The sequence below is a fragment of the Furipterus horrens genome, unplaced genomic scaffold (assembly GCF_987537825.1).
Source record: "Furipterus horrens unplaced genomic scaffold, mFurHor1.1.pri manual_scaffold_17, whole genome shotgun sequence".
In the NCBI taxonomy this organism is placed as follows: Eukaryota; Metazoa; Chordata; class Mammalia; order Chiroptera; family Furipteridae; genus Furipterus; species Furipterus horrens.
Window position 1 is genome coordinate 16,549,287 of NW_028327187.1, and position 26,046 is coordinate 16,575,332.

Sequence of the window (26,046 nt, forward strand, 5' to 3'; positions counted from 1 at the left end):
AAACTGAATCAAGAAGAAGTAGAAAGCCTAAGCAGACCAATAACAAAGAGTGAAATTGAAATAGTAATTAAAAGACTCCTGGCACAAAAACCCTGGACTGGGTGGTTTCATGGCTGAATTTTACAAAACATTTAGGGAAGAACTAATGCCTACCCTTCTCAAGCTATTCCAAAATCCCAAGAAGAGGGAAGACTCCCAAACTCTTTATATGAAGCCAGTATTGCCCTAATTCCAAAACCAGGTCAAGACACAACAAAGAAAGAAAACTACAGGCCAATACCACTTATGAACACAGATGCTAAAATCCTCAACCAAATAGTGGCAAACAGGACCCAGCAACATGTTAAAAAGGTCATATGCCATGATCAAGTGGGATATTTCCCAGGGATTCAAGGATGCTTTAATATTCACAAATCAATAAACATAATACACCACATAAACAAAATGAAAGACAAAAATCACATGATCATATCCATAGATGCACAAAAAGCATTTGATAAAGTACAACACCCATTTATGATGAAAACTCAACAAAATGGGAATAGAGAGAGCATACCTCAACATAACAAAGGCTATATGTGAAAAACCTGAAGCCAAGATCATACTCAATGGACAAATACTGAAAGCATTTCCCCTGAGATCAGGAACAAGACAAGGATGTCCACTCTCTCTACTCCTATCCAAGATAGCATTGGAGGTTCTAGCCACAGCAATCAGGTAAAAAAAAGAAATAAAAGGAATCCAAATATGAAAAGAGGAAGTAAAACTGTCATTATTTGCAGATGACATAATAGTGTTCACGGAAAACCCTAGAGACTGCACTAATAAACTACTCAACATAATAAGTGAATTTGGCAAAATAGCAGGGCACAAATTCAATATTCAGAAATTGAAGGCATTTCTTTACACCAACAATAAAATGTCAGATATAAAAAAAATCCCATTTACTATAGCAACAAAAAAAATAAAGTACTTAGGTATAAAATTAACTAAAAAAATAAAATACCTGTATTTGGAAAACTACATAACACTGAAGAAAGGAAGTAAGGAAGATATAAATAAATGAAAGCAAATTTCATGTTCATAAATGGAAAGAATCAACATCATTAAAATGTCCATACTATCCAAAGCAATTTACAGATTCAACACAACCCCTATTAAAATACCACTGACATATTTCACAGACCTAGAAGAAATACTTCAAAAATTTATATGGAACCAAAAGTACCCTGAATAGCCACAGCAATCTTGAAACAGAAGAACACAGTAGGAGGAATCACAATATCTGACATCAAACTATACTACAAAGCCACTGTGATCAAGACAGTCTGGTACTGGCATAAGAACAGACATATAGATGAATAGAACAGAAAAGAGAGCCCAGAAATAAACCCAGATCTATGTGGTCAACTAACATTTGACAAAGGGGTAAGGAACATAAAATGTAGTGATAGGAGCCTCTTCAACAAATGGTGCTGGGAGTACTGGACAGGGACATACAAAGAAATGAAACTAGACCATCAACTTACACCGCACACCAGAATAAACTCAAGATGCATCAAAGACTTAAATGTAAGATGTGACACCATAAAAGTCCTAGAGGAATACATAGGCAGAAAAATTTCAGATATCCCATGTAGCAATATTTTTCCTAATATATATCCTAAAGTAAGGGAAATAAAGGAAAAAATAAACAAATGGGAAAACATACTTGCCAATCATACCTCATACAAGGAATTGATATCTAAAATATATAAAGAACTTACACATCTCAACCCCAAGAAGACTAATAGCCCTGTTAAAAAATGGACAAAAGACCTGAACAAATACTTCTCCAAGGAGGTTACACAGAGTATCCAGAGACATATGAAAGAATGGTCCACATAACTAACCATCAGAGAGATGCAAATAGAAACCACAGTGAGATACTACTTTATACCAGTTAGAATGGCCATCATCAAAAAATCAACAAACAACAAGTGCTGGCGAGGATGTGGAGAAACGGGAACCCTACTGCACTCTTGGTGGGAATGCAGACTGGTGCAGCCACTATGGAGAACAGTATGGAATTACCTCAAAAAACTAAAAATGGAACTGCCTTTTGAACCAGGGATTCCACTGCTAGGACTATACCCAAAGAATCCTGAGACCCCAATTCAAAAGAACCTATGAATCCTTATGTTCATAGCAACACTGTTTACAATAGCCAAGTGCTGGAAACCACCTAAGTGCCCATCTGTAGATGAGTGGATCAAAAATCTGTGGTACATTTACACCATGGAATACTATGCAGCAGAAAGGAAGAATGAACTCCTACCATTTGCAACAACATGGATGGAACTAGAGAGAATTATGTTTAGTGAGATAAGCCAGGCAATCAAAGAAAAATAGCATATGACATCACCTAATACAGGAGATTAATAAACAACACAAACAAGTGAACAAAATTGAACAAGGAACAGAAAAACAGTTATCAGGGTGGGGGGGAGAAAGGATAAATGGGGGAAGGGTCTAGTATAGGAAGTAGTATAAATAACCCATGGACATGGACAATGGTGTGGAAAATGACTGTGGGAGTAAGGTGGGCTTGGTGGGGGGGAGAAATGGGGGAAAATTGGACAACTGAAATAGAAAAACAATAAAATTAAAAAATATATGTCTGAGGTAGATAATTCATTACATTTATTACTTTACTTTGAGTTCCATAATATCATGCAAGTCTGGTAGAGAACTAGAAGTACAGTCATTCACAGAAGATACAGAAGCTCAGAAAGTTTAAATGATTTATAGATATGTTTAATAAATGCTGCTAAAATTTGCACTGATATTCTGACCCTGACACCAGTGTTGGTTTTCTTTTTCACTATATTTTGCCACCTATTGGATGAATGATTTAATGTAATGCCAAGAGGATCTCAGGTATTTCTGATCATATTACATGACATCATCATTTTAATAAAACATTACAATTCATACTAGCCAAATATCAGAGTTGAGTTTAACTCAGCCAAATGTGTAAGAACATCACTGCAGATATAAAAAAAAGTAGCTTGAATATTTGGTAGCACTGCAATCCTTTTCAAAATTGAAAAGTTCTTTGCAACATTTACCCTGCCTCATTCACTACAACTGAATCTTATTCATGTTCAGTTGGTGCTCAAGCAAGACAGAAAAAAAATCTATGTACAGAGTTTGATCTAAAAAATTTTTTAAAGACCAGAAGCTTGCAAGAAAGGAGCCACCTGAGGGGCCCCATTGATGAGTAAAAGAGAAAACCCAAGAGAAGTTGCATTCCTGCAGGTTCTTAGTCAGTTAAATTTTGAAATGTTGACTTATTGTTTGAATCACATTCTACCCAATTAATTACTTCTATTTCATACACTTATTACATGTAACATAGGTCATTAGTAGGCAAATGGTAATATATTCCTGACCTTTTTAATATGAAAAATTAATCAATAATAAAAGCACATTGATATTGCAATTATTAAGGTTGTTCTAGCATTTGAATTTTTAACTTCTGTTTCCACAGATTTATGAGTCATAAAATATGTCTCCAAGTTGCATACCAAAATATGAAACAGCTCCATTCAAAAACAGAATGCTTCATTGCAAAAAAATAATAAAAATAAAAACAAGACACACTCCACTCTTCTCAGTCTATTCTCTTGCTTTATCAAATTATTAGTAGCTAACTGATTCTCTTCTTGGGAGATTTCCACTTTTTACCACAAATTTTATAGGTCAGTTTTCTTACAGTGTTTTAGTTAGTATAGTACAAAATCTATTAAACAAATATTTGAAACAGCTAGCACAGATAAAGTTATTCCCCTGGTTCATCCATGGTCGTAAGATTGTTAAGTGAGTATTTGGTTTTATGAGTTTCCTATTGCTAGTGTAATAAATTACCACAAAAAAGTGGTTTATAACAATGCAAATTTATTATCTTCTCTAAGTCAGAATTCCAACATGGGTCTCACCAGACTAAAATCAAAATGTTGGCAGGATATCTAGAGACTGTCCGCATTCCTTCGCTCCAGGATCCATTTCTCCATCATCAAAGCGAACGACATTGTATTTCTCTGACTTAATCTGTAGTCACATATCTCTCTGACTGAAGATAAAAATATTTGTTCCAAATTACAATTTTTCATGTAATTAAATGGGTTCTACCTGGATAACCCAGGATAATCTCCCAATCTCAAATTCTTTAACCTTAATCCCATCTGCAAAGTTTTTTCCCATGTAAGGTAATATACTCTCATGTTTTGGGGATTAGAAGCAACTTTAGGAGCCTTTTATTATTCCTACCACAGTGGTAAAGATAAAATCAGAAGTTAGGATTTTTTATGTTGATCAGAGTGCTTGTGTCACAGGACACATTCAATGAGCTAAATAAAGGCAATAAATAAATTAAAGTAATCTTAGAAATCCAAGTGGCAAAATAGGGTTTGGGTAAATTTAACACAGTGATTGACCTCAAAAGGGAAATTATTTCTAGTTATTTTGTATTTAATTATACTTCAGCTTTTTAAAATGTTCACTTGATTTTTCTTTACTGAGGTCAAACAACAATAGTCAATGTCTGAACAAAGAGTAAGAAATTAACAAAAACTTAAACCCAAAGCAGAGTGTACAGACTTGAAATACAAATCACTTTATTGTCATGGGATTATTGCTCCTTTTCAAGGAAATAAATTCAGAGAGGCAAAAACAACAGAAATAATTATTAAAATCTGATCAACCAAATTAAGGAGAATTTAGAAGAAAACTTTAAAACATTTAGGAAATTGCTACATTTTCTTAAGATTTTGTTTATTAATCTTTACCAACACACTAATTAAAATGGTATTTTAAAAGGTTTCTGAGAATCATTCTGTGTAAGGGGTCTTAATTACATTCCTTGTTGACTTTTTATAACAGTCTTATTGCAAAGTAATTGACATACAATAAAATGAAATGCTTAAAATGTACAATTTGATAAGTTTTGATTTATGCATGCACCTGTGAAAATATCACCACAATCAAAGACAAAGTACATATAACCATCAGGACTAAAATTTCCTCATGCCTTTTTATAGTTTCTTGCTCCCATTATTCCCAAACCCTTTGCTTTAGGCAACCACTGATCTTTTTGTATACACCATAGATTAGTCTGCATTTTCTAGAATTTTATTGAAATTGAGCCTTGTCTGGCTTCTTTCACCTAAAATAATTGTTTTTAGATTTATCCATGTTGTTACTTCTATCAATAGTTTCAGTCTTTACAGACTGAAAACAGAAAACTAAGGGCAGTTAACTAGACATTGGGTAAAGAAGGTAAGATGAGAAAATTACTAGGTAGTATCTAAGAAGTCAAAAATGTATAACAGAAATTTGTTGGAGAGAAATGGATGATCTATATCCCTGCTGAGATTTAAATACAATCATATTAGCTTGAAGGATACCTGAAATAGTAGATTAAATCATGGAATGGCCATGGAGAATGGCTTGGAGGAAATACCCTCTCCCTGCAGTGTGTACCACAGAACTGAATCTAGTGAAAGGATAAGAGGTGGCAGGTCAGGTGGGGAAAAGTCTTTATGTGGTACTAAATAAAAGCCCTCCTTTTCCATCCAGAGAATCTTGGCCTCCCAGCTCCCACTCTTGCTTTTATTATTTGCTAGGTGAAACTAACACTGTGTTCAGTCTATGGCTAATTATTCCTGATTACAAAGGCAAAATCCTTTTGTGCAATCAACAAAATTTCCATGAATTTTGAGGTTTTTCAGGTTGGTTGATTGAGACTTGGCCCATGTTAGCATCAGGTAATGACTCCTTTTCTAATGATTATGTTTTTTCCACCCCACCCCATGCCTTGAATTTGGGTTAGTGTTCTCATGTGCATGCTCTGATGAGTGATCTGAATACTTGAGAGAGATAGTCTGCAGAGCTATTGAGTGCTTTCTCTGTATTGTTCTTTCCTTTCTTTCTGCTTTGGTTTTGCCAGACTCTCAATACACTGTGATTAAAATCTGGCTTCATCTGAGTTTTCCCACCCTGAACTGCAGCCTGGGAATTCTTACAAAACAGGTAGTGTGACAACTGTGGGGCTTACCTTGTTTATTTCTTATCTCTCAGGGATCCTTATCTTTCATTGACTGATGTTCAGTGTCTTGAAAAACATTGTTTCAAAGATTTTTCTGCTTTTGTTTCTGGTTCTTTTAGGGGACATAGACAATTTAATCCCAGCTACATATTTTTCTTGTAAGGAGACATTTCAAGACACAGTAAGTACTATTTTTTTGTGGTTAGTGCTAATTTTTGTTGACGAATAATGTAAATTAAAATGGTTATTATACGTCAGATACTCTACATACCTGATCTCACTGAACCCTCTTACCAGCTTTGCATAATAAACATTATTGTCATTATCACTGTTCAGATAAGGTAACTGAAGTTCAGTGAGGTCAAGTAGTTTGGGGAAAGTCACATACACCCAGTAAGTGAAGAAGTTCACCTAAGACTGAATTCAGGCCTGTCTGAAACCAAAGGCTCTGATCTTAATGGTATTGTTATCCATTCATGATAGTCAATTTACCCATAATTTTTGTGTTATCATTAGTACAAAGACAATCATTATCATTATCATTATTATGACATTTGGAAGCATGGTTAATTTTTCTCTAGTGCAGACTGCAAATGAGCTTATTAAGTCAAGAATAATTATCATACCAGAGATACTGTACCCCTTGGGTTTAGATACATAAAACTAGATGTCATTTCGTCAAGCCCAAATACCATTTCTGTGTGCAGCTTTCAGCAACTCAACATCAGAAAACTTGTTTTTCTTTAATTGCATAAAATACAAGATCTGTGGGAGTAACAGAATGCTTAATGTTGAGTGGTGCCAAATGCAGGTAAAACAGCTTGAGAAAAACAAGTACCATTTCGAAACTGCACCTAGGGCTGAGTATATAGTTATGTCATTTTATTTACAACAAATTATCCAGAGTCACTATAAAACTTTATTCCCCCAAACAAAGTGGTTTGGATGGAACTGTGGATGGAATGGCAAATGGGACCAGGGATCTGGAGAAGTAGGTTAGCCAAGGGCCCATCAGAAACTAGAGAATTAGCATCAGGGAAGCAAGATCTAGCAGATAAGTCTGAGAAGTTTAGGTCCAATGCTGTGTTGTATTTTTCTGTCTGAACAACCCACTAACCATATGGGGGAAAAAAAAACAAACTCTCAAATGCACCTAGTTTCATCATTTTTTTGTCTGGAAGTGAGAAGAACAGAAAGAAAAGATGGAGTCTTTCACCCTCCAAATTATCTTCAACGTTGCTGCCAGCATGATCTTTCTAAAACATGAGTCTGAGCATGTGGTTTCCCTGACTGAAACTTTAAGCTGTTTCCTTACCATGCCATACAAGGGTCTGGCATCTGTTATTGTTTGATCTCTTATTATGAATTCATGCCATGACATATTAAACTTCCTGCTGTTTTCTAAATGCGGCAAACTATTCAATGTCAAAATGCCTTACTTGGCTGTTTCATCTCTCCTTGGTATGGCCTGCCCCCTCTCCTTACTTTCCTAGGAAAAATCTTCCCTGTCCTTCAAATTACAGCTTAGAAGCCTCCTATTTGGTACATGTCTTTGACTTGCTCAAGTGAATGACATCACTTCCTCATTATTCTAAAACTGCACCTAACCCTCATCTTAATTGTTGAATTTGACATACTGTATCACATGTATATATGTACTGCCCAACTTGTTTAGTATACTTTTAGCTCCATGTTGGGCAGGGCTAATGATAGATAAGTAGGTAAATTGGCAAAAAAAGGGGGGGGATGAAGGAAGATGGAAAGAATAGACACATTGGGAAAGGGCATTGTTGAAAAAATTTTTGATAAATATTATAATAATATACAGTTAAAAGCAGATGGGAACTATGTTAGCCATCAGGAAAAAAATCCAAAGGCTATCCAGATCATTGAGAAGATACATCAGTACTATTAAGTTGATGAGAAGACTACAGAAATTATTCTAACTTACTCTTCATTGATTCTAATCGTTTTCTTCATTTTCTTTTTCTTTGGTGGCAACCATATTTTTCCTGTATTGGCAGTATGGAGTAAAAAATTATGGAGAAAATTTAAATAACATGTATGAAGTCACTTAAAGCCCAAATATGTTAGTATTCTCATGTAATATAGTAAATACAAAATGTATGATTTGATATATCATTTGGTAAAGTTTTTATGAAGCTGAGATCACTGTTGTCTTGACTTCAGAAAGGTCACAATGAATTGTCATTCAATATTAAGAAAAATACTGAGCATAGCAATACTCTCCAGGTCCATTCATGCTGTCTCATAAGGTAAGATTTCCTTCTTTTTGATGAACAAGTAGAATTCCATTGTGTAAATGTACTACAACTTTTTAAGATACCATATGGTTTAACTTATATGTGGAATCTAATGAACAAAATTAAATAATGAAGTAGAAACAGACTCATAGATACAGAGAACTAACTGACAGTTGTCAGAGGAGAGATGGTTGGGAATGAAAAAGGTGAAAAGATTAAGCAAAAAAACCTCATAGGCAACAGTATGGTGATTACCAGAGGGAAAAGGGGGTGGGAGAGGCAGAAGACAGTACAGGGGGAATAAATGGTGCTGGAAGGGAATGTGACTCAGGGTGGTGAACGCACAATACAACATACAGATGATGTGTTGTAGAATTGTACACCTGAAACATATATAATTTTACTAATCAATGTCACCCTAATATATTCATTAAAAATTTTAAAAGATACTAATAAAAATAAGAAAGTCCATGTGTTGCTATTATAGAACTTTTATAATGTCAAGAAATAGAAACACATTTATGGAAGAGCCCTTAAAAGCAGCTAATTACTAGGCAAAAGTTTTACTTCATAAATGAGAAAACTACATCTGAGGAACATTAAAACTAACCTGCTCAAAATAACACTATGAACTGACAGGGAAGTGGAAAGAGGAACTCAGGCCATCTGATTCCTAGTCAAGGATACCTTTTACCATACACAGGATGGTAAACTTGGTATACACAAAAATATTTTACACCACACTGTTTCCATAAACAAATCCCTGACAAGCACCATGTAGTTAACATAAATGACTGAGTTGACCCAGATTCAGAGCAATGAGAAGTGCTTGGCATGTGAATAAACTGGATAGTAAATGTCCCATGTAAAAGGGGCAGCCATCAACTGATGGTTTCATATGGGGATATAGACCCAGCATTTCTTAATCCTCTGATTATTCACAGAGTCAGAAATCCAGATAATAATGTGATATCTCTTGATGACAACTAATCATTTTTTTTCTTTATTTAAATATTGAGCTGTCCATGGACAGCTCATGGACAGCCTGCACCGTCACTGAAACTATATATAAATGTGATACCAGAGGAACATGGTTGACAATGAGGAATGTTAATGTATCAAAATTTTAATCCTTTAGAGAAGCTCCAAAAGTGCAACAGTTACTAAAGCAACCACTGTAACTATTATGATATAAAATTATACCACATATATACACCACATATATAAAATATTTCTCCCTGCAAAGAGTTCACTTTAGTTTTTCTTAGTGAGTTTCTCTAATGCATTCAAAATAGGAATCTATTTTATGAAACAATTGATATGCACACACATTTTTGGTACACATCTGACATCTAAATAGACACATATTTTCATTTTTCATAACAATTTAGATTTGGTATTAAAATTATACAGTAAGCCCTGAGTTAGTTTTTCTTCATTTCCTATAAATAATAAAAAAGATATATATTTCAAGTATTGTGTTTAACTATAAAGCTTCTCATATCTTTGAAATTATATTATCCTAACACACATTTTCTTCAAATGTTAGCTGCAAGTACAAAATGTATAAAATATGTGGAAATTTAATTTTAGTGTAAATATAATTGAATTGTAGATATCAGTCAGAGAAGGAAAACTCTGATTCCAAAAAACCTCCGCTGCCTTGCGGCATACCTCTTCAGGGGAAAGGCTACGGGAGTAAACCCCGACAGAAAATCCGGAGCCGGAGTCCCTAAGGCGGTTTGACGTTGTAGTCAACACCGGCAACTCCTGCGGCGCACCTGAAGCCAAGCTGTATTGACTCCGTCTTTCCCTTGGATCCTTCAGCTGCGAAGAGAGGGGGGGTCTGCTGCATGGGCAACAGCAGACCCTCCATATCACCCTGCCCAGGCTCTGTAGCTTCAGCGTCATAGCAAGATGTCGATTCAACACGGGAGGAGACAGATACCATGTCACTCCCGAGTTGGACTGCACAGCCATTCTCGGCGGTGCAGATAGACTCTTAAGAAGCTACACCATCGTCTCTCGAGACGGACGGCTGCCGACGACGAGTAGATATCAGTGGTTCTCAAATTAGTTGTTTCCATGATACTTTCAGGAGTCCTGAGGTCAAAAATCTTTTCATGATAATATAAAAATATCATTATCTTTTTTCACTATGTTGACATTTTTTATGATGATTCAAAAGCAATGGGAGAGAATTTTTGGAACTTTAACATAAACCAATGCAGTGGCATCAAATGGTATTTATCTTCACTGCACACTCACGGAAGAAAAAAAAACATGATAGTGTCACTTAAGAATGTCCTGATGAAGCCCTAAAAAGATTTACCTTTATTAAATAGTGACCCTTGAGTACAATCTTTTAACATTATGTGTAACAAAATGGCAATATGCATAAAACACTTATTCTAAGTAATAAAGTATGATGGTTAGCTCAAGAAAAACACTTGTGTGATTGCTTAAGACACAAGCTAAACTATCTGCATTTTTGTATGGAACACCATTTTTACTTGACAGCTGGGTAACAGACTATTTTTATTCAGACATTTTTTTTTGAAAGTGAAAGAAATAAGGCTATCATTTCAAAAAAAAATGGATAGCATTTGTTACTAGTCATAAAATTTGAACTTTCAGGCAAAAGATAGAATTTTGAGTGATTTGTAGCTGCCCTTATAAGCTTGATAGCTTCCCAAGTCTTAAAGATACTTCTGACGAGATTGGTGGTAATATTAACACATTTTTTTATATTGTATCATGAAATATGTTAACATACAAATCTGAAAGGAAGATGGCGGAGGAGTGAGGGGAGGCTGCGTTTTCTGGCTCTCGAGACCCGTCTTTAGTTTGGACTAATTGCAGAAAGAACATCTCAGTAAGCAACTGGACACTGGCAGGAGTCGAGCCATGGCACTGCTGGATTAGAGAAAACTATCTGGGAATGACCTGTTTGGTGAGGATAGCGGAGGAAAAAGGGATGAGACAGGATTTCTGACTGGGGTGGCTACCCAAGCTGTGGCTGGAAGTAGACAAGGGCTTTTTGGCAACCACAGGCTTCCCCAGAGAGGAATCAGGAGGAGAGCGAATCTCTGCCCACTGGCAGAGACAGGACTCGACCAAGTGGCATTGGCGCTGAAAGACAAGAAACAGCATACTGTTGTGAATGTGAGAACATAATTTTCATTTATATTTTTCTCTTGTGAACTGCAGAGAGGTCAGTAAAAGGTGGGGTGATAGGACATTCTTGAGGAGTGCAGGAGCAGAAGTGTGCTTGTCCACTCCCCAACCCTCCCCTTGGGTCACACGGGCACACATAGGGAAGTGCCCTCATTCACTGGCCCAGGTGCGCGGGGCCGTGCATCCAGGTGCCCCTTGGACAGACCCCAACAGACATAATATTAGTGCCACAACGGGCACAGGGAGGGCCCACTGGACACGCAGAAGACTGTGCGCAGACACCCTTGGCCAGTTCCAGTGGGTGCCAGGCCGGAACGCAGACCACTTGCTCACGCTCTGCTCATGCCCGCCCAGGTGGGTGCGGGAACAGTGGGCAGCTGTGGCGCTGGAATGGCGGGCGGTTGCTGCGCAGAAACTGCGGGTGGCAGCGACTCACAGACACTCACTTCCACTGTGCACAAGTGTCCAGGGCGCCGCCCCAAGAGGTGAGAGACCAACTCCCTGAGCACTGCTCGGCAGGCCTGAGGCTAGCACTCAGGCTGCCTAGCGTGTGCATGGGCACTCATGCTAAAGAACCTCTGCGGGCTCCAACAGCTGCCAAAGGAACGCGCCTCGCCAGCCACTGCGGGTGCACACCGCTGCTACAAGGAATAGGAAACTCTGGCCTGCCTCATTAGACCAGCTGTGGATGAAGAAAAAGAAGACGACACACAAAGGCTGAACTGAGTAAAAACATTCCTTTTATATATATTTTTAATTTTTATTTCTATTTTAGATTTTATATTTGCATTTTATTTTAATATTTTTTAATTTCTTATTTTTAATTTTAAATTTAATTTTAATTATTACTTTAAAAATTTTTTTTCCTTAAAAAACTATATCTTTAATTTGTTTCATACAATCTCTCCTTCTCATCCTTCCTCTTAAATTTTTGTTTATTTGTGTAGTTTAACCTTTCTTTCACACTAAATAGAATATAACTACTATATAAATCTAATACTACAATTCCCACTTTCTTACTATATTCTTCCTTCGTTTTCTTCTATCATTATTAACATACAATGTAAATATTACCTGCTGTCTTGCATAGTCGCAACTATTATTTATCATCCCCAATCTCAAAAATTATATTTTTCCTCCTTAAAAACAACTCTTATCTATTCTTCCTATAGTTTAAAGCTCTAATCTCTCTACATTTATATTAATACTGGATCATTGGCTGACAATAGCGGGATAGAGGGTGGGGGATATTTTTGAGGGTGTGGGTCTCCTGCCTAGGCTGTGTGTTTATGTTTTTAACAGCATCTCCACAAAAGAACTCAAAACAAAGTGGATAGAGTGACTCTCAATAAACTAACAGAAGGAAGATCCTACCAAAGAACATCTGAAATATAACCAGACAGCATAAACAAATGACATAAAGGGTACCCCAAAAACATCAGGCCCAGGAGATCAAAGAGACTGCACCACTGAAACCCCCAGATCTCCTATAAAGAATCTCATACCACAGAGGTGGGAAGGCAAAGCAGACAAATAAAAAAAAACAAAAACAAACAAGAAGAATCCAACATGGTAAGACACAGAAACAACCTCTCAATGAAAAGAAAAGAGGAATCCCCAGAAAGAGAGGTAGATGGAATAGACATAGCCCAAATGTCAGACATGGAATTCAAAACTATGGTGGTGAAGAAGCTCAATATGCTCGAAAAACTCAAAAACAACTATGAAACCTCCAAGGAAGTTACCAACAGCTTCAAGAAAATTATAGGGAACTTACAGAGAACTACACCAGCAAAAAAAAAGACATAGAAACTATCAACAAGAACCAGGAAGAAATGAAGAATACAATCTCTGAACTGAAAAACACAGTAGAATCAATTAGAAGCAGACTAAACAAAGCAGAGGATCGGATTAGTGAGTTAGAAGATAATGTAGAAAAAATTTCCCAGACAATACAGCAAAATAAAAAAAGATTTAAAAAGTACAAAGAAGATGTAAGGGAATTACAAGATAGCATGAGGAAAAAGAAATCAGAGTCATTGGAATTAAAGAGGGAGAAGAGGAACGAGGAATAGAAAAGCTGATAGGAGAAATAATGACAGAAAATTTTCCCAACCTGATGAGAGAAAAAGTTATGCACGTTCAAGAAGCACAGAGAGTTCCAATCAAGAGGAACCCCAAAAAACCCACTCCAAGGCACATACATCATAGTTAAAATGGCAACATTCCAAGACAAAGACAGAATCCTGAAAGCAGCAAGAGAAAAAGAGCAAATAAAATACAGGGGAGCTCCGATAAGGCTATTGACCGATTTCTCAACAGAAACACTACAAGCCAGAAGGGCAGGTCAAAAATATTTCAAGCAATGAAAAACAGAGGCCAACAACCAAGACCATTCTGCCCAGCAAGGCTCTAATTTAAAATGAAAGGTGAAATAAGAAGTTTCCCAGACAAAGGAAGACTAAAAGAATACATCTCCACCAAACCAGCATTGCAAGAGATGCTAAAGGGAATGTTCTAAGAAAAAAGAAGGAAAAAAAAAAAAAAAAGAGGAACAGAGGTACAAAAGGAAGTGGATAAATACATGTCAATAATAACGTTAAATGTAAATGGATTAAATGCTCCAATTAAAAGACATAGGGTAACGTAATGGATAAGAAAACAGGACCCACATATTTGCTGTCTACAAGAAACACACCTCAAAACAAAAGATTTACATAGACTTAAAGTAAAGGGATATAAAAAATTATTCCAAGCAAACGGACATGAAAAAAAAGCTGGAGTAGCAGTTCTCACGTCAGACAAAACAGATTTCAAAGCAAGGGCAATAAAAAGAGACAAAGAAGGACATTTCGTAATACTTAAAGGAACGATTCATCAAGAAGATATAACACTGATAAACATATATGCACCCAACATAGGAGCAACCAAATAGATAAAGAAAACACTAGAAGACCACAAGAAGGATATTAACAACAACACACTCATAGTAGGAGACTTTAACACTTCATTATCAACAATAGACAGATCTTCGAAGCAAAGAAACACCAAGGATATGCAGGTATTGAACAACACACTAAACCACATGGACTTAACTGATATATATAGAACTTTTCACCCCAAAGAAGCAAAATATACATTCTTTTCAAATGCACATGGGACATTTTCAAAGATAGACCACATGATAGGACACAAAACGAGCCTCAAAAAATTCAAGAAAATTAATATTATATCTAGCATCTTTTCAGACCACAATGACTTGAAACTAAAAATCAACCTCAGGGAAAAAAATTAAAGACACCCAAACTCATGGAGAATGAATAGCATGTTATTAAATAATGAATGGATTAATGATCACATCAAGGAAGAAATCAAGAAATTTCTAGAAACTAATAACAATGAACACACAATAGCCCAAAACCTATGGGACACAGCAAAAGAAGTCCTAAGAGAGAAATTCATAGCAATACAGGCATATCTAAAAAGGATAGAAGAATCTCAAATAAAAAATCTAACCCTAAAGCTACAAGAACTAGAATAACAACAACAAACAAAGCCTAGGGCAAGAAGAAGGAAGGAAATCATCAAGATCAAAGCAGAATTAAATGACATAGAGACCAAACAAACAATTCAAAAGATCAATGAAAGTAGGAGCTGATTCTTTGAAAAAATAAACAAAATCGACAAGCCTCGAGCCAGGCTCATCAAGAAAAAAAGAGAGTAAACAAAACAAATAAACAAAATCAGAAATTAAAGAGGAAAAATCACAACTGATACCACAGAAATACAAAGGATTGTAAGAAATTACTACAAACAACTGTATGGCAAGAAATTTGACAACCTAGAAGAAATGGGCAAATTTCTAGAAACATATAACCTTCCAAAACTGAATCAAGAAGAAGTAGAAAGTCTCAGCAGACCAATAACAAAGAAGGAATTTGAAACAGTAATCAAAAATCTCCATGAACACAAAGGCCCTGGACCAGATGGCTTCACAGGCGAATTTTACAAAACAGTTAGGGAAGAACTGACTCCTACTCTCCTCAAACTATTCCAAAAAATCCAAGAAAAGGGAAAAATCCCAAACTCTTTCTACAAAGCCAGTATTACCCTAATCCCAAAACCAGGTCAAGACACAACAAAGAAAGAAAACTACAGGACAATATCACTGATGAAGAAAGATGCTAAAATCCTCAACAAAGTATTTGCAAACAGGATCCAGCAATACAGCAAAAAGACCATACACCACAATTAAGTAGGATTCATCCTAGGGATGCAAGGATGGTTTAATATTCAAATATCAATAAATATAATACATCACCTAAACAGAATGAAAGACAAAAATCATATGATCATATCAATAGATGCAGAAATAGCATTTGATAAAGTACAACACCCATTTATGATGAAAACACTCAGCAAAATGGGAATAGAGGGAGGATGCCTTAACATAATTAAGATTATATATGAGAAGCCTGAGGCCAACATCATACTCAATGGACAAAAACTGAAAGCATTCCCCATGAAATCAGGAACTAGACAAGGCTGTCCACTCTCTCCACTCCTATTCAACATAGTATTGGAAGTCCTCGCAACAGCAATCAGACAAGAAAAATAAATAAAATGCATACAAATTGGGAAAGAAGTAAAACTATCGTTATATGCAGATGACATGATAGTATACCTAGAAAACCCTATAAACACCACTAAAAGACTACTGGATATAATAAGTGAATTTGGCAAAATAGCAGGGTACAAAATAAATATACAGAAATCTAAGGCATTTCTGTACGCCAACAAAAAAATATCAGAGACAGAGACAAAAAAGGAAAGACCATTTACTATAGCAACATGAAAAATATAGTACCTAGGAATAAACTTAACCAACGAGACAAAAGACCTGTACTCTGAAAATTATGTAACATTGAAGAAAGAAATTAAGGAAGATACAAACAAATGGAAGCAAATACCATGTTCTTGGATGGGAAGAATCAACATCATCAAAGTGGCCATACTACCCAAAGCAATTAACAGATTCAACTCAGCCCTTATTAAAATTCCAGTGACATATTTCACAGACCTATAACAAATACTCCAAAAATTCATATGGAACCAAAAAAGACACTGTATAGCAAAAGCAATCTTGAGACAGAAGAATACAGCAAGAGGAATCACAATACCAGACATCAAACAATAGGACAAAGCCACTGTGATCAAAACAGTCTGGTATTGGCATAAGAACAGACATATAGATCAGTAGAACAGAATACAGAGCCCAGAAAACAACCCAGGCCTCTATGGTCAAGTAATATTTGATAAAGGAGGAAGGAACATAAAATGGAGTGAGAAGAGCCTCTTTAACAAATGATGCTGGGAGAACTGGACAGGGACGTGCAAAAAAATGAAACTAGACCATCAACTTACACCACACACAAGAATAAACTCAAGATGGATCAAAGACTTAAATGTAAGCCGTGATACCATAAAAGTCCTAGAGGAAAACATAGGCAGGAAAATTTCAGATATCCCACGTAACAATATCTTCACGGATACATCTCCTAAGGCAAGAGAAATAAATGAAAAAATAAACAAATGGGACTACATCAAACTAAAGAGTTTCTGCTCAGCAAAAGAAAACATCAGCAAGATGAAAAGGAAACCAACCATATGGGAAAACATATTTGCCAATGATATCACAGACAGCGGACTGATCTCTAAAATATATAAATAGCTTATATGACTCAACATCAAGAAAACAAACAACCCAATTAAAAAATTGGAAAGGAACTGAACAAACACTTCTCCAAAGAGGACATTCACAACGTCCATAGACACATGAAAAAATGCTCCACATCACTAGCCATCAGAGAGATGCAAATAAAAACCACAATGAGATACCACTTTACACCAGTCAGAATGGCCATCATCAACAATTCAACAAACAACAAGTGCTGGCGAGGATGTGGAGAAACGGGAACCCTAGTGCACTGTTGGTGGGAATGCAGACTGGTGCAGCCACTATGGAAAACAGTATGGAATTACCTCAAAAAACTAGAAATGGAACTGCCTTTTGAACCAGCGATTCCACTGCTAGGAATATACCTGAAAAATCATAAAACACTAATTCAAAAGAATTTATACACCCCTATGTTCATAGCAGCACTGTTTATAACAGCTAAGTGCTAGAAACAGCCTAAGTACCCATCTGTAGATGAGTGGATCAAAAAACTGTGGTACTTACACAATGGAATACTATGTAGCAGAAAGAAAGAAGGACTCCCACCATTTGCAACAACATGGATGGAACTAGAGAGAATTATGCTTAGTGAAATAAGCCAGGCAAGGAAAGAAAAATACCATATGATATCACCTAATACAGGAAACTAAAGAACAACATAAACAAACGAACTAAATAGGACAAGGAGCAGAATAGGAGTTAATAGGGGGAGGGAAGAGGGAGAGGAGGGGGTAAGTAAGGGAAGTGTTTAGTCAAGGAACGTAATAAATTACCTATGGACATGGACAACGGGGAGGGATATGGTTGTGGTAGAAGGGGTGGGCTAGATGGGGGAGAGCAATGGGGGAAAAATGGGACAACTGTAATTGAAAAACCAAAAAAAAAAAAACAACAAAATCTGTGTATCTGGTAAACTAGAGTTTCCCAAGTGAACAGTTAATGATGTTACAAAATTATGTATTTAAATTGCAACACATAGCAGTAGATATTAATATAATAGAATATGGAAAGTTCATTGATAGAATTTCTTATTTTATGTTGTAACTATCCTATAGAAAACTACCCCTACTGAGTTTGGGTATTTCAATATCTAAGAAGAATGTCCACAGTTATAAAAGGCTATACTCTCCACTTTTGCAACTCCCTGTCTGTATGGGCCTGATTATCTTTATACTCATTAATGAAACTTGCATATTGTAAATGATTGAATGCACATACTTGAATGAACATTTCACTTCTCTCAATAGATATTTTTGTTTTGAAAAATAGTTATTTTTATAAAGTATGTTATTTATGTTAATATAAAATAGATTTATTAATTTAGTTGTAAATGAACTGTTGAATAAAATCTTTTAAAATATGTTTAATTTTAAATGCAATAAATATTCATAATTTTAATACAGACAATCCACATAAATAAAAACTCTGTGTAAGCACAATAATTTTTTTAAATATAAAGGGGACTTGAGACCAAAAAATTTGAGAATCACTGCTCTATAGTAATTTCTTCAATAAATACTAAATGAAAAGGTAATATTCTCATCAAAGCTAGGGAATAATGTGGTGAGCAAGAAAGACAAAGCCAATATAGTCATGGAAATGACAAGCTTGATGGGAAATGAACAATTAACAATAAATTCAACAATAAATTAATTACAAGTTTTAAAAAGTGCTGTTTAAGAAATAGCCCTAGCTGGTGTGGCTCAGTGGGTTGAGTGCTGTCCTGAGAACCAAAGGGTCGCTGGTTCAATTCCCTAGTCATAGCACATGCCTTGGTTGCAGACAAGATCCTGAGTTGGAGGCAAATGAGAGGCAATCGCATATTGATGTTTCTTTCTCTTTCCATCTCCTTTCCCTTTTCTCTAAAATTAAATAAATAAAATCTTTTAAAAAGAGAAATAAACAGGAGGCAATGTTAGTAAATAAAATCTCTTACCATACCCTACTTTCGTACCTCTATTCTCTTACATTAAACTTGTAGTTTTATAGCTATTACATGCCAAGACTTTCTTTTCTTTTCTACTGGTATTATTATTGTAATTGTTTTTGGGAGAACCATCCATCCAGAAGTGTATATATGAATCAGTTCAAACAAGAGAAGTGTGTTCAGGAAAGGGTATGTGACACAAGTTGAACTAGATAGTTCTGTTGAACTCAGATAAAGACAATATAAGTTTAGAGGCATCTAAAACACAAAGTGGAGAGAATACCTGAGAAAAATGCCAAAACTGTGAAAATTAGAGGCAATGAACTGAGAAAGAAATGAATACGTAGATAAAGATATGTACAGGAGAAAAGAAAGGGAGTAGAGATATTGAAGAGGGATATTATTCTGTTATGAAAGCCAATATATTACCTTTACTGTTTTTATTTCCTTTTTGTGCAAGCTACCACCACCACTTTAATTCACATTAATTCGTTTTCTTTATGAACCACAATCAACATGAAGAAAGTGCTAGAATAATTGTAGCAAACACTTATGTATTTATGATTCAGAATTAACAAATAGAGATACAAGTGAATTGCTTTTCATTCTTTTCCCTTTCCTATTTTCTTAGTGGAATCACTATCCTGAAGTTATTAATCATATGTACTATTTTTATACTTTTACATCATAAGGCATACATGAATGATCAATACATAATATAGTTTTTTAGTTTAAAAATTTATTAAATGAAATACACTACATCCATTTGTACATTGCATTTTCACTTAGTATTATTATTTTTCAAGGTTTTTATTATAGAAAGTAATTTTTTATTTTAACTGCTTTTAGAGCTTCATTATATAGATCTACCACAATTTATTTAAACATTCCCCTTTTGATGTGTATATGAAGATTAAATTGGTAGGTCATAGGGTTCTCTAGGTATGAGACCTTCAACTTAATCAGATATTACCAAACCTCTCTCCAAAAGGGTTGTGACAGTCTAACATATTAAATGAGAACTTCTGTTTTACCAGTCTCTTATTAATATTAGTATAATCAGAATTTTTTAAAGTATATTTTATTGATTATGTTGTTACAGTAGTTCCAATACTTTTAGTCTTTGCTCCCCTATGCCCAGTAGCCCCTTCCCTCCAGCAATCCCACTGCCCTTAGTTTATGTCCATGGGTCGTGCATATAAATTCTTTGGCTTCACCCTTTCCTATATTATTCTTAACACCCCTCTGTCTATTTTGTACCAATGGATTATGCTTCTTAGTCTCTGCACCATATCCCCATTTCTCCCCTCCCCCCTCCCAGATGATAATCCTCCAAATGATCCCCATACTATGATTCTGTTTCTATTCTGGTTTGCTTAGTTGGATTTTGTTTTTATTTTTTAGGTTCAGTTGTTCATAATTGTGTTTGTTGTCATTTTAGTGTTCATAGTTTTGATCTTCTTTTCTTAAGTCCCTTCGACATTTCATATAATAATGGCTTGGTGATAATGAACTCCTTTAGCTTCACCTTGTCTGGGAAGCACTTCATCTGCCCTTCTATTCCAAATGATAGCTTTGCTGGATAGAGTAACCTTGGCTGTAGGTTGCTTTACATCACATTGAATACTGCTTCCCAGTCCCTTCCTGCCTGCAAAGTGTCCTCTGAGATATCAGCAGATAGTCCTATAGGCACCCCCTGTAGCAACTCTCCGCCTCTCTCTTGCTGTCCCCAAAACTCTGTCTGTATCTTCCACATTTGGCATCTTAGTTATGATGTGTCCTGGTGTGGTCCCCTCTGGGTCCAGTTCACCTGGGACCCTCTGTGCTTCCTGGACCCGTATGTCCATTTTCTTCACAAAATTGGGGAAGGTTTCCTCATATTTTTCAATTTTTGCTTCCTCATTATGCATTGGTTGACTGTTTCTTTTTTTTTTTTTTTCTTCCTTATGTTCTAAATCATTGATTTGAACCCCGGTTTCCTTCCCTTCACCATTGGTTTTGTGTGGATTTTCCTTCATTTCACTTAGCATAGCCTTCACTTCTCTTATGTGTTTGCCATACTCAAGCATATCTGTCAAACCTGTGAGCATCTTTATCACCAGTGTTTAGGATTCTGCCTCTGTTAAGTTGTCTATCTCTTCATCTGTGAGGTTGGCTATCTCCTCGTCACTTAGTTCTCTCACTGGAACCTTGATCTGTTCCCTCTTTTGGGCTATACTTCTCTCACTCCTCATTCTGACAGGCTCCTGTGTTTGTTTGCCTCTGCGTCCCAGGCAGAGCTGTTGCTCCTGTTATGTTGTAAGGGGCGGAGCCTTAGGGATTCATCAGTACAGGGTGACCTGTTTCACCATGTTGTGGCGCTGTATGTGGGGAGGGGTCTGAGAGGGAACAATGCTGCCTGCCCAGCACTCGCCCCTTTTCCAGGCACCTCTCTCACTTCTGCACCAGACTGGCATCTCTCTAGCTGCTGCCCTGGCCATTGTTCCCAGAGTGGGTGGGTCTGCGGATGTTCTAGGACTGTGAGGGCCCTTTAAACAAGCAAATTCTGCTGAGAGACTGGCAGTTTCTTCCTCTACTTAGACCCCCACAGGTCTGCACAGTCAGAAGCAATGAGGCTTGATTTTCCCCGGTGCTGGGACCGTGGGCTTCGAAGTCCAGTGAGGAGTTAGGAATGCTCCTCAGCTGTCCCTCCTTACTTTTTCTAAGCATGTGACTGCGCCTTCTGCTGGCCTGCAGCTGCTGCCACCACACCATGTCCTGTCCACCCCAGATCCGCCCCTCCTACTTGTCTGGATGAGTATTTCTTCTTTATATCTTTGTTTGCTGGACTTCCACATAGTTTGATTTTCTGGAATTTTTGGTTGTTTCTAGTTTTGAGGCAGTTGTATTCCTTCTTAGTTGTGGACGGAGATGCAGCATGTCTGTCTATGCCTCCATCTTGGCCGGAATTCTTAATCAGACTTTTTTGATTTTTGCTAATCGAATGGAATAAAATTTTTCAATATTTTATTATTTCAATGAACATTACCTTGATAACTAATGAATTCATGCATCTTTGCATGTTTATTGATTAAAGTTTCCTTCTCTATAAATCAGCTGTTAATGTATTTAGCTCTTTTTTTAATATCTGAGTTTATTCATTCTATCTATATTTATTGCCTATTATTTGCCAAACACTGCTCTAGGTACTGAGGATCTAGTAGTAAACAAAACAGACAAAAATCTCTGCCTTCGTTGAGTTTATCTTTTAGTATAGGTACTTCAATATTTTATATAGAATTATCAGTTACTATATTGCAAATATCTTTTCCAAGTCTCTGACTTTTATTTAACTTTTTGATATATCTTGATACACATAAGTTTTAAATCTTAATGTAGTCATAATTATTAACATTATTCTTTATCATTTGTATTGCTTGGATTTGATTTAAGAAATTCTTCTTTACCCCACATTTTAAGGCACTTGTTTATATTTCTTATAATGTTTTTATTTTTAAAGTTTTCACATGTCACTTTAATCCAATGAGTATTTATTTTGTGATATGGCGTAAATGAAGGCTTTAATTGTATTTTTTCTTGTCCATAAATAATTGCTTCACTAATATGTTTGAGTATTAGATTTCATTACTACTGATTTGTAATTTGACTTCTATAATATAACAGGTTTCTACATATACATAAATGGTTATCTTAAGGTCCTCCATTCTGTCTTTTCTGTGCCTAACATTATATGAGGTAGGACAGAGTTCCACAATTCCATAATTGTTGAATCCAAATAAAAAATAAATGGTCATTCTTTTAATTTAAAGAAATATTTAGAGACACATGAGATGTATATATTAGAATATTTATCACACCATTTGAATAATAAACGTAAAACTTTTCTGTGATGAGTATACGCAGTAATAAAAGATTGATTAAAAATGCACACTATGTTCATACCATGAAATAATGTGCCTTTTTAAAAATCTAACTTAGGAGACATAAACTTACTTACATGGAGATACATTTATAACTTACTGGGAAAAAAAAACTTAGTTTCAATAGCACAATCACATTTATTTTAAGATATCCTGTTACATTATACACAGAGAAAAACATCTGAAATGACAGACACTAAATTGGTAAAAGATGGTTATTTCAATGCAGTGGAATATTAATTTTCTTTTTCTCCCTTATTTTTATTTTTGCTTTTTTCAAAATATTTTCCTAGGAAATTGTTTAAATAATTTTATAATCTCAGCTTCCTTATCATAACCCTAAAGAGTAGATTTATTACTTAATATTAATTAACTTCACTTGAGGAGTCAGTGTAGTAAAAAAGGACATTTGCTTTGAGATTATACATACTCTAGTTCAAATTTTGTCCTCACTATTTTCTGGTCTTGTGTTCATGTGCTGTTTCTGAACCTTAGCTTCTGCATCTATAAAATTGGAATAATTTTCAAAACTATTGTGTGAAATATGTTAAATGGTGTATGTAAAACAGTACAGTGCTTAGCACATTAAAAATCAGTGAAACACAGTAGTTATTGTTATTGAAGAAATGTAGCACTCAAACCATACTGCTGAAACCACTGGGAGGAGGACACCATGCTGTGAAAGACAATTCAATCTCACAGGATGAAAATGACTAGATAGCATAGGAGAGGTCTCCTGTCAGATTTGGGTATGATAGAGATACTGTCTTAAATCATGTTTTCAGCAAAAAATTTCCAATGGATAGTAAAGTAGAATTATGTTTACAGCAGAGATTTTATTCTCGGGAGTATGTCCCCAGAACATATGCAAATTTACCTTTGTGTGTGCTTGTGCACTTGCTTGTGCTTGTATTCAATTTGGCTTGCTGTTGTATTGTTCCACAATGAAATAACAGTACTCAGTACATTTTGATTTGAAGAGAATGGTAACAATTTGTGATATTGAATCACTTTGGGTTAGGTTTCAGGAAATAGGACACTAAAAAGTCATGTTTTACAGCTAAAATTTACTCTGCTATAATTTTAGATAATAAATCATTGTGGAACTTAGCAAAAGTTCAAAGCCATATTTTTCTATGGTTACCATAGTGAACAGCAAAGAACTTAAAGATTAATTGTAATCCATTTTAAAATAAAGCTATGTTATAAATTGTGTAATGATACATAATATTTTGAATTTTTACCAATAGTTAAGGAATGTGGCGTGTTAATGTATATACATACAAATATAAATAAAAGATGAAAAATTCCCCTTGTGTGTCTTAACATGAAGATACTTCCAAAGTTATTTAAAAAAGAAACAGAATTTACTTGGTTTTGAGTTATATTCAAGGAAGCAGTGAGAAAAAATACAAGCCTTTCAAACCACTGAGGTCATTTATTTAATGAGAAGTTGTGTTTCAGCTCAAAAACAATAGAACTAGCATTGCTCTTGTCTACAGAAGACTTCAGTAGATTCTTGACCTTGCCTCCCACACCTTCATTCTATGGTTTGCAATTACTCTACATTCTTATCTTCTTGTTTAGGCAGTCTTTCTTGTCTTTACTCTTACTGGATATTCATTACTTTCATAAAAACCCTCTCAACATAGATGGTCATGTTTCCCACTCTCTAACTTCTTTAAGGTCACAAAGTGATATTTTTATCCTAGTTCTAGATCATTACTTCATGATGTTCATGTATATTTTTTTATTTTGAGGATTATGACATTGAACTATACCATCTTCTAAAGCTCCTTGTTTTTCTACCTACCTTATTGGTTAGTCCCTTAATTTGAGGGTCAGCGTACTATAGTTCATGGGTCAAATTTATTTTGCTTTATTTTGTAAATCAAGTATTATTGGAACACAATCATGTTTGTTCACTTAATGTAGTGTCTGTAACTGCTTTGGCAGTACAATAACAGATTTGACTAATTGAAACAGAGACCATATGACCTTCAAAGCCTAAAATATTTATTATCTGGCCCCTGATAGACATTTGCTGATATTGAGGTATTCAGTGAATTCTCATAATTATCTCCTCTCCAAGCCCTGTCATTCGTTCATGGCATTAAAATGATCCAAACAGTACTTCTTAGTGCTCTATTTTTTTTTTTGTTGTCAAACTTCATCATTTCTACTTTCCTCCAGTTACCTTCTACCCAGATCATCCCCCATATATTTTCAATACCTGAAACTATTTTATCTTTTTAAATTTTAAACTCAAATATCCCATTCTGTCCACAACTACACTTACTTTTTTTGTTATGGAAAACACTAAGAGCACCAGGGGCATATGGACCTTGTTATACAAAGTTATAAAATGCTGTAATGGAGTCACTTCATGCTTCCTAACCCTGAGTGTAATGGCCTGTATTTCGTAAGGGTTTTCCTGTCTTTGTGGCGATACTGTACTCTTGTCTGATAGACCACACAAGGTGCCCTACACATTTATCCTGATGTTTACTATATTCTGCCACTCCTAGTACTGTCATTTTTATATTTGACTCCCTTTCTGCACAAAAAATAAGGGACTTGAAGACAGACACAATGTCTAAATTTTATTTATTTCTGCTCCCATTGGTGCTTAGCTAAGTAATCCTGCTCCACCACCCCACTATGTCTACAGACTGTGTACTCATGGGTACATACTACAAGTAGCTCAGATCTTAGTAGAAATTACTAAGTTTGTTAAATTCATATAATTTCAGCTTGGCGAGTGTATTTCATAACACTTTTTCTGTCAGTCAGCAACCACATTTATTCTTCTCCTTCCCCAATGAATTTCTTAGAATGTATCACTTTTTATATAAATTATAGCAGAAGCATAATTTTGAGCCATGTAGACTATAAATCTACATGAGTAATACATTAAAGCTAGACTTGAGGAA